The following is an 11759-nucleotide window of genomic DNA, read 5'->3' as shown; positions in this document are numbered from 1 at the left end:
CTGAGGTGGACGGAGTGGTGGGGTCCCACTGCTTACTTTCTGCAAATGTTTTAAATGTATTCCATATTTTAGAATAGATAAAGTTCGTGGAAGGTTTCCTAGCCTTTAGGAGAGTAGAAATCACCCCCACTGAGAATCCTAATGACTGGATATTCTGCCGCTCAAGATCCAAAGATGTAGATTCAGTTTGTGAGGAGCTGGGTGCACCAATTTCCCCTATGAGAGAAGCTGCGGGAACACTGGGATCTTGAACGGCGGGGCATACGCTGAGGTTCACTGCCCAAGGGAACCACGGCCTCTTCGGCCAGTACGGCAGAATAGCTATCACTCTGACTGGCTCCATCGATAATCTGATTAAAAACTTTGCGATCAAGGGTCTGGGGGGAAACGCATATGCGGTCTCGCATCGCCACGGACTCGAGAGGGCATCTACTGCTTCTGCACGGGGATGAGGCAGACGGGATGGAAATCTCGGCAGCTTCGCATTCATTGGAGAAGCAAAGAGATCTATTTCTGGTGGCTTCTGCAGACTCATGATGCAACTGAAGTCTGATGGGTGCACTGCCCACTCGTTGCTGTCTGGAAAACAATGTGATAGGTGATCCGCCTGCTGATTCAAATGGCCCGGAAGGTAAACTGCCTTTAAATCCAACAAATTTCTTTCCGCCCATAACATAATGGGCTCTACTTCCTTTAATAATGTGATGCTGTGCGTTCACCCCTGCCGTTATATATATGAAACTGCTGCTCTGTTGTCTAGCCGCACTAGCACTTGTTTCTGCCGTAGATGTTCTTTTAGACTCAGCAGAGCTAAATACACTGCTTGCAGCTCTAAGACGTTGGAGACTACCCCCTCCACAGGGACGTCCCATTTCCCTTGCACTGCCAGGTGATCTCAGTGTGCTCCCCACCCTTTCGAACTTGCGTCGGTGGTAAGAATGGTCCAGGAAGGGCATTGCAGGAGCCGAGGCTTTGAAATGAGGTCTTCCTTTGACCCCCAGAGGAGACTTCTCTTCATAGAAGCTGAAATTGATATTCTCTGACATAGGGACTTCTTCCTCCACTGCGTCAAAAAGCCCCATTGAAAAGTCCTCAGATGCCAATGAGCCCAAGGTAACATTGGAAGGCAAGCCTCCATGGTCCCGATTAAACTCAAGCAATTCGAGGCTGACAGGTGGGAGAGAGATCTGACGTGGACCATCTTCTGAACAATCGCCTTCACCTTCTGGGGAGGGAGGCGCACTGTACCAGCCTTGGTGTTGAATAGAGCACCCAGGTAAATCATCACCTGAGTTGGGGTTAGGAGGCTCTTCTCTGTATTTACTAACCATCCAAACTCTCTCAGAGTCCTCAGAAGAATCTCCTTGTGGTCCCGTAGCTGGGCTTGATCGGACGCTAGCAGTAGAATGTCATCCAAAAAGTGAAAGACTCGAAGGTGCCAGGGCTGAAATTAGAACTTTTGAGAATATCCTTGGTGATGTGCATAGGCCAAAAGGCAGGCATTGAAACTGGAGATGTGTTGAGCCTATTGCCACTCTCAAAAATCTTTGGAACGCTGGTAACACGGGAACATGGAAATAAGCATCTTGCGAGTCTACCGATACCATCCAGTCTCCTGGTTGGACCATCTGGATGATCGTCTGCAAAGATTCCATCTTGAACGAGTCGAGCTGTATGAAACGATTTAACCTCTTCAGATCCACCACTGGTCTCCACTCTCCACTCTTCTTGGGGATGAGGAAGAGAGGAGAATAGAATCCCATGAATCTCTCGGAGGGAGGGACCAGTAAAACTGCCTGTTGTACTACAAGAAGGTGAAGATATTTCTGCAGAGCTTCCGCTTTCTGCTGTGAAGTTGGACTTTTTGTTAGAACTAACAAGTCTTGTGGGGGCACATCGTGGAAGGTCCAAAAATTGGTAAAATGGACTGTAGAGACCACACCCACGGATCTTCGCAACGACTGCCCGATACCTCCACAAACCTCTTCAACCTGGCTGCAGTGGCCTTTTGTCAAAAGGACTTTGTCCCCTCCTGCGTATTGGAGAGGCTTCTCTATTTGCCTTTAGAAACGTGGCCTGAGTACTCCTCCAATTCTTTTTGGGGTCTCTGCCTTGTCTAAAGTTGGAGAAATTCCTATTCCTGGAAGCTTGGAATTTTGTTGATACCACGCGTGAATGCCTCACCCTTCTATCCTGGGGAAGTAGCCCCAACTTCCCTCCTGTCACTCTCGAGATTGCCTTTTCCAGTCTTTCTCCAAAGAGTGCCTTCCCATCAAAAGGGATTTTGCACCAGTTTTGTTTTGATGCTGCGTCGGCTGCCCATGGCTTTTATAATGTCGTCCTTTGGTACATCTTCTCAGATGACTACTTCAATGTTTTCTGTCCAAACTTTAATGGCATTAGACACCAAGGCTAAAGCCACAGCCAGTCTACATGCTCCTCCAGCCAACTGATAGGCTTTTTTCAAATCCATCTATACGCCTGTCCAGAGGATCTTTAAAAGGAGGCCGGATCCTCCATAGGTAGGGTGATGTTCTTGGTTAAACGCACCACTGCTGCATCAACTACTGGAGGTGTATCCAGGAAGGCTGTATCTGACTTGGCCAGCGGGTACAACTTCTGGAGTCTATTTAGGGAGAAGCGTTTATCCGTCCTCTTCCATTCCCCTTCTATTAAATCCTTTAATTCTTCTAGAAAGGGAAAAAAATTAATTTAATTTTCAGAAATGGAAAAAAGGTTTTTGTCTTTTTAGGAGGCTCTTCCACCTCTTCCCAGCAGATAGCTTGTTTAACCACCAAGACAAAAGGTTGTACTAATGAAAAATTAAACCCCGAGGGTTCTGATTCATCTGAGGAATCCTCCGACTCGGCACTGTCCCCAGCAGATAAGGGAGGCAGGGTTGAAGAGGTGCCTGCTGGGTCCGCGGATGATTGACCCTGGTTAGTCATTTCTGACGTTTGACTCCTAAGCGTGGAGGGAGTTGTATGAATTAGCTCTGCTAATGAGTCTTTAACCACTTAACAACCGGCCCATAGTCGAATGACGGCTACAAGGCGGTTGTTTAACTATGGGAGGCCGTCATATGACGTCCTCCCAGAATTCCGCTCTCACGCACCCCCCTGGGGCGCGCACTCGAGAGCATCCTTGACTGCCGGGTCCACAGGACACGGCGCATCACGGATCACGGTAAACGGCCGCTCATCGCGGCCGTTTACCACGTGATCGCTTGTAACCAAACCGGCGTCATAACATAACATAACGGCGTTCCTCCCTCCCCCTCTCTGTACCGATTGGTACAACGGAGGGGGAAGAGATCAGTGTCAGCAGCGCTGTGGGCTGCATCTGCAGTGCCCACATCGCTGCTCACCGAAAATTAACCCCATCATACCCTGCCATTACTCTGCAATACTCTGCTGCAATACTCTGCTGCAATACTCTGCTGCAATACTCTGCTGCAATACCCTGCAACAGCACTCTGCAATACCCTGCAACAACACTCTGCAATGCTCTGCAACACCCGCCAATACCCTGCAACACCTGCCAATACCCTGCAACACTCTGCAATGCTCTGCAACACCCTGCAACACTCTGCAATGCTCTGCAACACCCACCAATACCCTGCAACACTCTGCAATGCTCTGCAACATCCGCCAATACCCTGCAACACTCTGCAATGCTCTGCAACACCCGCCAATACCCTGCAACACTCTGCAACACCCACCAATACCCTGCAACACTCTGCAATACCCTACAACACTCTGCAATACCCTGCAACACTCTGCAATACCCTGCAACACTCTGAAATGCTCTGCAACACCCACCAATTCCCTGCAACACTCTGCAATGCTCTGCAACAACCGCCAATACTCTGCAATGCTCTGCAACACAATACTCTGCAACGCCATACTCTGAGATATCCAGTCATACTCTGAGATATCCAGTCATACTCTGAGATACCCAGTCATACTTGGAGATACCCAGTCATACTTGGAAATTAATCTGTAACTCAAATGTCCATTAAAGTGAAAAACCAAATAATCATAAAAAATAATGTGACACAATATAAAGTCCCATGTAAAATATAAGACAAAAAATGATGATTGATCTTGTATGTTCAAAACTAGGGATGAGCTTCGTGTTCGAGTCGAACGTACGTGCGTTCGGCGAATTCCGAACGTTTTGGCCGTTCGCGTCAAAATTCGAGTGACGCGCGCGCGGACCACAATGCACTGCGTTGGCGCAGTGCATTGCTGTCCGATGATTGGCCAAGCATGCACTGTGACCCCGCATGCTTGGCCAATCGCAGCGCCGGCAGCGAGGAGAGCCATGATTGGCCACAGGCATCCTGCCTGTGGCCAATCATAGCTCAGACTGTGTAGTGCACGCCCCACACTATATAAGGCCGCCTTTAAGGCGGCCTCCTGTAGTGTGTTACTTTGCATCTGAAGCAGTGGGTGTTCTGTGTACCTTCAACACAGTACACACCAATCGTTTTTGGCTGATTTCCTATCTTGCTGCTGTGTAGTGGTTGTTGTCTGTGCCCTGACTGCAGTATACACCACTATATTCACCTCACCTATATAGCTAGTGATCTAGCTTTAACCACTTAACAACTGCCCATTGCCGATTAACGGCTTCAGGGCGGTTGTTTAACTCAGAGAGGCCGTTAATTAACGGCCTCCCAGAATTCTGCTCTCGCGTGCCCCGAGGTGTGCGCACTCGAGAGCATCCGTGACCGCCGGGTCCATAGGACCCGGCGCATCACGGTAAATGGCCGCTCATAGCGGCCGTTTACCACGTGATTGCTCCGTCAAATGACGGAGGGATCACTTGGAAACAAACCGGCGTCATGTTATGACGCCTGTTCCTCCCTCCCCTTTCTGTACCGATCGGTACAGCGGAGGGGAAAGAGATCGTGTCAGCAGCGATGTGGGCTGCATCTGCAGTGCCCACATCGCTGCTCACCGAATTTAACCCCTCAATTCCCTGCCAATACTCTGCAATACCAGTGCATACTCTGCAGTACCCTGCCATTACTCTGCAGTACCCCACCATTACTCTGCAGTACCCCGCCATTACTCTGCAGTGCAGTACCCCGCCATTACTCTGCAGTGCAGTACCCTGCCATTACTCTGCAGTACCCCGCCATTACTCTGCAGTGCAGTACCCCGCCATTACTCTGCAGTACCCCGCCATTACTCTGCAGTGCAGTACCCCGCCATTACTCTGCAGTGCAGTACCCTGCCATTACTCTGCAGTACCCCGCCATTACTCTGCAGTACCCCGCCATTACTCTGCAGTGCAGTACCCCGCCATTACTCTGCAGTACCCCGCCATTACTCTGCAGTGCAGTACCCTGCCATTACTCTGCAGTACCCTGCCATTACTCTGCAGTAACCCCCATTACTCTGCAGTAACCCCCATTACTCTGCAGTACCCCCCAATACTCTGCAGTACCCGCCATTACTCTGCAGTACCCCCAATACTCTGCAGAACCCTGCTATTACTCTGTAGTACCCCGCCAATACCCCGCCAATACTCTGTAATACCCTGCCATAAATTGCCATACCCAGCCATACTCAGAGATACCCAGCCATACTCGGTGATACCCTGAAGTACCCAGCCATAGACGCCCCCCACCCCTCACCGCCCTCTGGTGCTTCTACCAACTCGCCAGTACGATCAAAGCCAGAATCTTTTTTTTAATTTTTTATTTCAGGCTTCCCAGCCTAGAGGTGAGATGTGGGGTCATATTGACCCCCCAGATTTCACTGTAAAGAGGACCTGTCATCCCATATTCCTATTACAAGGGATGTTTACATTTCTTGTAATAGGAATAAAAGTGATCAAAAATATATTTTTGGGAAAAAAAATGTCAAACTAAAATAAAGTAAAATGAACAATAAAAAAATAAAATAAAAATTAAAGCGCCCATGTCCCCATGTGCTCGCATGTGCCACACATGTGAGGTATCGCCGAGAATGTTAGAGCGAGAGCAATAATTCTAGTCCTAGACCTCCTCTGCAACTCAAAACATGTAACCAGTAAAAAAATATTTAAAGCGTCGCCTATGGGGATTTTTTAAATAGCGACGTTTGGCGCCATTCCACGGGCATGTGCAATTTTGAAGAGTGACATGTTTGATATCTATTTACTCAGCATAACTTCATCTTTCACTTTATGCAAACATTGGGCTAACAAGTGGTTAATAATAGAGCTTGCAGTCAGTAGTGTTAGGAGATAGTGCGTGCTGTCTGCGTGCTCTGTACCCAGTACATACCGCTATAATATAGGGCAGGCCCCTACTTTCAAACATCCAACTTACAAACATCTCCTACTTGCAAATGCAAGGAGACAGCAGCAAGTGAGATGAAAAAAGATGGACGACAAAACAAAATTATACAGGGGTGATAACCCTTCCCTATGTTTTCCAAAAAGCTTAAAGATATTTTTTTTGACTGGAGCTACACTTTAAAAATGTACCGGTTGAAAATGACAAACAGATTCAACTTAACACAACAAACCTACACAGTCCCTGTCTTGTTTGCACCGCCTGTATACTGCTGTTCTGAGTATATAGGGCCTGGGGGCCACACGCATTTCCTTTTTTTAATATGGGTACGGGGTTCCCCTTAATATGTGTACAAGACCCAAATAGGCTGGTAATGGGCAGGGAGGGCTACCCATGCCATTTTTCTGAATGATTTTCAACCATATTGCAGGAACCAGATATAACATTAAAACCGCAAGCAGTTTTAAATGGTGTTATTTCCGTTTAATGTCATTTTGTGCAGGGACTGTTCTAAACACGGGAAACACGTGGCACTTCACAGGCATACTATAGACACCCCCCAGGCACCATATTTAAAGGAATATTTCACTTTTTTTTTTTCACTTTAATCGTCATTAAAATCACTGCTCCCGCCAAAACGGTAGTTTTTAAAACTTTTTTTTGCCCTGAGGCAGGAGGCAGGTCGCCAAACCCTTTTTAGCACACTATCTTGCATATTAGCCGTTAAAATTAGCACTTTCCAATTCGAACGTTCGAGTCCCATAGACTTCAATGGGGTTCTAACGTTCGTACCGAACGCGGGGGTCGTTCGCAAGTTCTGGTGCGAACCGAACCGGGGGGTGTTCGGCTCATCCCTATTCAAAACAACAATAATAATGCTTGACAACGTGGACCCTTCACCTCTGTAAACCAATAATGAATGGAGGCTTACCAGATCTCCAGTGACCCCTTGTTAAGGGAGGTCAGTCTGCGCAGATACGATCACATAGACGTTTCGATAAGGAAGCCGAAAGCCGACCCAATCGTTCGGTGCAAGAAGCCGGGAAACGACCCAATCCTTCGGATATCACGTAGTCTCCAAATACGCTCGGATCCTCTCTTAGGCCTCAAAACTTCATATCACTGGTGCTGCTCCTGGATAATGCTAATGCACCTGGGGTGATTAGGGTGTGCCCAGGCACGCTGCATGCCTGGGCACACCCTAATCACCCCAGGTGCATTCATTATTGGTTTACAGAGGTGAAGGGTCCACGTGGTCAAGCATTATTATTGTTGTTTTGAACATACAAGATCAATCATCATTTTTTGTCTTATATTTCACATGGGACTTTATATTGTGTCACATTATTTTTTATAATTATTTGGTTTTTCACTTTAATGGACATTTGAGTTACAGATTCATTTCTTTTGACTTCATTGGACATTTGGGTTTTCAAAGTATTTTTCACTAATGATTTTTCACATTATTTAGGTTTTTCACATTTTCCATACACACACATTTTTCCTATTAAGTCACATTTATATTTAAGAGGCCAAGCACTGCACTTTTATTTTTTTTAGGTTCACCGCCAGGTTTTTATAGCGCTAGGTACCCCAATATACTACCCAATAATGGTTTTAACCCCCTGATTGCCCCTAGTTAACCCTTTCACCCCCATTTGCCAGTGTCACTAAGCGATCATTTTTCTGATCGCTGCATTAGTGTCACTAGGGTCGCTAGGTAGCTAGTTATTTTTTTAGGTTCACCGCCAGGTTTTTATAACACTAGGTACCCAGATATACTACCCAATAATGGTTTTAACCCCCTGATTGCCCCTAGTTAACCCTTTCGCCCCCTTTTGCCAGTGTCACTAAGCGATCGTTTTTCTGATCGCTGCATTAGTGTCACTGGTGCCGCTAAGTAGCTAGTTATTTTTTTAGGTTCACCGCCAGGTTTTTATAGCGCTTGGTACCCCGATATACTACCCAATAATGGTTTTAACCCCCTAATTGCCCCTAGTTAACCCTTTCACCCCCTTTTGCCAGTGTCACTAAGCGATCATTTTTCTGATCGCTGCATTAGTGTCACTAGTGTCGCTAGGTAGCTAGTTATTTTTTTAGGTTCACCGCCAGGTTTTTATAGCGCTAGGTACCCCCATGTACTGCCCAATAATGATTTTAACCCCCTGATTGCCCCTAGTTAACCCTTTCACCAGCGATCACCGTATAAGTGTCACTGGTGACGCTGGTTAGCCAGTTCGTTATTTAGGTTCCCCGTCAGGTTTTTATATAGCGCCAGGGACCCCCATATACTACCTAATAAAGATTTTAACCCCCTGATTGCCCCTAGTTAACCCTTTCAACAGTGATCACCGTATAAGTGTTATGGGTGACTCTGGTTAGTTAGTTTGCTTTTTATAGCAGCAGGGTACCCACCATTTATTACCCAATAAAGGTTTAACCCTCTGATCACCCGGCGGGTGATATCAATTAGGTTTTAGGGTCAGGGTCTGCGTCGCCCCAGGCAGCGCTAGGTTAGTGCCAGTACCGCTAACACCCACGCGCAAAGCATAAACCTCCCGTAGTGGTATAGAATCTGAACAGATCAATATCTGACTGATCAGATCTATACTAGCGTCCCCAGCAGTTTAGGGTTCCAAAAAAATGCATTGTTAGCGGGATCAGCCCAGATACCTGCTAGCACTTGCGTTTTGCCCCTCCGCCCAGCCCACCCAAGTGCAGTATCGATCGATAACTGTCACTTACAAAACACTAAACACATAACTGCAGCGTTCGCAGAGTCTGGCCTGATCCCTGCGATTGCTAACAGTTTTTTTGGTAGCGTTTTATATTTAAATCCGGAAGGCAGTGCTTGGTTTTCGGGGTGCCGTACGCGGCTAGACTCCCAAAAAGTCCCACATATGTGGTATCCCCGTACTCAGGAGAAGCAGCAGAATATATTTTGGGGTGCAATTCCACATATGACTATGGCATGTGTGAGCAATATATCATTTAGTGACAACTTTTTGTAAACATTTTTTTTTTGTGTCAATATTCAATCACTTGGGACAAAAAAATATTCAATGGGCTCAACATGCCCCTCAGCAATTTCCTTGGGGTGTCTACTTTCCAAAATGGGATCATTTGGGGGGGGGGGTTTGTACTGCCCTGCCATTTTAGCACCTCAAGAAATGAGATAGGCAGTCATAAATTAAAAGCTGTGTAAATTCCAGAAAATGTACTCTAGTTTGTAGACGCTATAACTTTTGCGCAAACCAATAAATATACGCTTATTGACATTTTTTTTACTAAAGACATGTGGCTGAATAAATTTTGCTCTAAATGTATGACTAAAATTGAGTTTATTCGATTTTTCTTATAACAAAAAGTAGAAAATATATTTTTTTCTCGAACTTTTCGGTCTTTTTCCATTTATATCGCAAAAAATAAAAATTGCAGAGGCAATCAAATACCATCAAAAGAAAGCTCTATTTGTGGGAAGAAAAGGACGCAAATTTCGTTTGGGTACAACATTGCATGACCACATAATTACCATTTAAAGCAGTGCAGTGCGAAATTGTAAAATGACCTCTGGTCCTTAGGCTGACAATTGGTCCGGGGCTGAAGTGGTTAATGAGTTTTATGTAGGTACCCACCATCTGCTAATGCTGCAGGAGCAGAAAAGGGATTCCATCTTGCTTGAAGAGATCATGGCTTGCCATCTTGCTTGAAGAGATCATGGCTTGCCATCTTGCTTGAAGAGATCATGGCTTGCCATCTTGCTTGATGAGATCATGGCTTGCCACCTTGCTTGAAGATTTAATGGCTTCCCATCTTGCTTGAAGTTTTCATGGCTTCCCATCTTGCTTGAAGATTTCATGGCTTCCCATCTTGCTTGAAGATTTCATGGCTACAGTGGGCTTGGGAGGGGGGTCCTGTTTAAAGCCTAGCTGCAAGAAATAGGCAGCAAAAAATCTATGTGCATTGCGCCTGAACACTGCTGTTGATTGAGCTATATACTTTTTCATTCCTAACTCAGTCTAGCAATATTTTTGAGTCCACAGAATTGAGTGGTTAACCCAAGCAATGAGTTATGATTAAAGCTCATAACTCAGGCAGTTGATTGGAGCTATATACTTTTTCATTCCTAACTCAGTCTAGAAATATTTTTGGGTCCACAAAATTCAGTGGCTAAACCCAAACAATGAGTTATGATTAAAGCTCATAACTCTGACACTGCTTCTATAGCATGTTAGAAAATTTATTTTATCATCATCCATGATTTTTATGTAGGTACCCACCATCTGCTAATGCTGCAGAAGCAGAAAAGGGATTCCGTCTTGCTTGGAGTGTGCCTGGCTTCCCATCTTGCTTTGTGAGATTATAGCTTCCCATCTTGCTTGAAGATTTCATCGCTTATCAAACAGTCATGAAAAAGAGAAAATTTACAATGGCATTATGCTTACTTATCCAGAGATAATGAAATCTGAGGTTTGGGTTAAAAATACACAATCGAAACCATGGCACGATATACATTTTTTTTACTGTTAACCTAAAATGCTTACTTCATGGTTAAACCTGGCTTAATTATAGGGTTGAATATAGACACAGGCACAGGGAGAACATGCAAAGTCCAGGCAGGTAGTGTCATGGTTGGGATTTAAACCAGCAACCCTTCTTACTGCTAGATGAGAGTGCTAACCACTACACCACTGTGCTGCCCAAACCACTGTGCTTCAATATCTCCAGGTCACTTAACCCCTGAATCTCTAACGCTGGCCATGCACATGTCAGTTTTTTTTATTCAGCTAGTGGGTTAAATTTAAAAAACAACACCTGACTGGATTCCTCCATCCACACACTCAATGTGGGTGCTGGAATCCTCTCCACTGTATTATTGAATTCTGACAGCAGGAAGGCTACCTTGCTGTCAAAATATACAGATCATCTCTCCAGCCTACAGCCCTGACTGATTGGGAATATCCTGACTTCTGTTCAACCACAGTGGCCACACATGGATCCAAATTCATCTTTAGTAGGACTGAAACAACTAATCGATTAATCGACAACTAATCGATTATGAAATTAATCGATTACTATTTTCATAATCGATTAATCGGCCAGTAAAATAATGGTGTTAAAAAAAACTAAAATGAGCTCTTGATAGTACAAAAAGAGCAAATAATGGCTACTGTATTAATATTACTTTCACTGTTCTACAGTAAAAAAATAAACCCCTACAGTAGTGATTATCTGCTTTTTTCTACTATAAAGGGCTCATTTTCATTTTTTTAACCCCATTATGTTACTAAACGTCTTAGACCTGGTTCACAGCTATGTGTTTATTGGTGCTTTTTGCAGAAATGCACTACAGTTCATTTACATGGTTTCCTATGAGACACGTTCACATCTGAAAGGGTCAGGGACTTTCAACGCAAACTGGTGCTTTATTGGTTCAACATACTTCAATGGAGAAGCTGCAGAAAAA

The sequence above is a fragment of the Lithobates pipiens genome, unplaced genomic scaffold (genome assembly GCF_037356315.1).
Source record: "Lithobates pipiens isolate NorthernLeopardFrog02 unplaced genomic scaffold, aLitPip1_a1.2 Scaffold_61, whole genome shotgun sequence".
Lineage (NCBI taxonomy): Eukaryota > Metazoa > Chordata > Amphibia > Anura > Ranidae > Lithobates > Lithobates pipiens.
Note: the sequence above shows the minus strand (reverse complement) of the source record.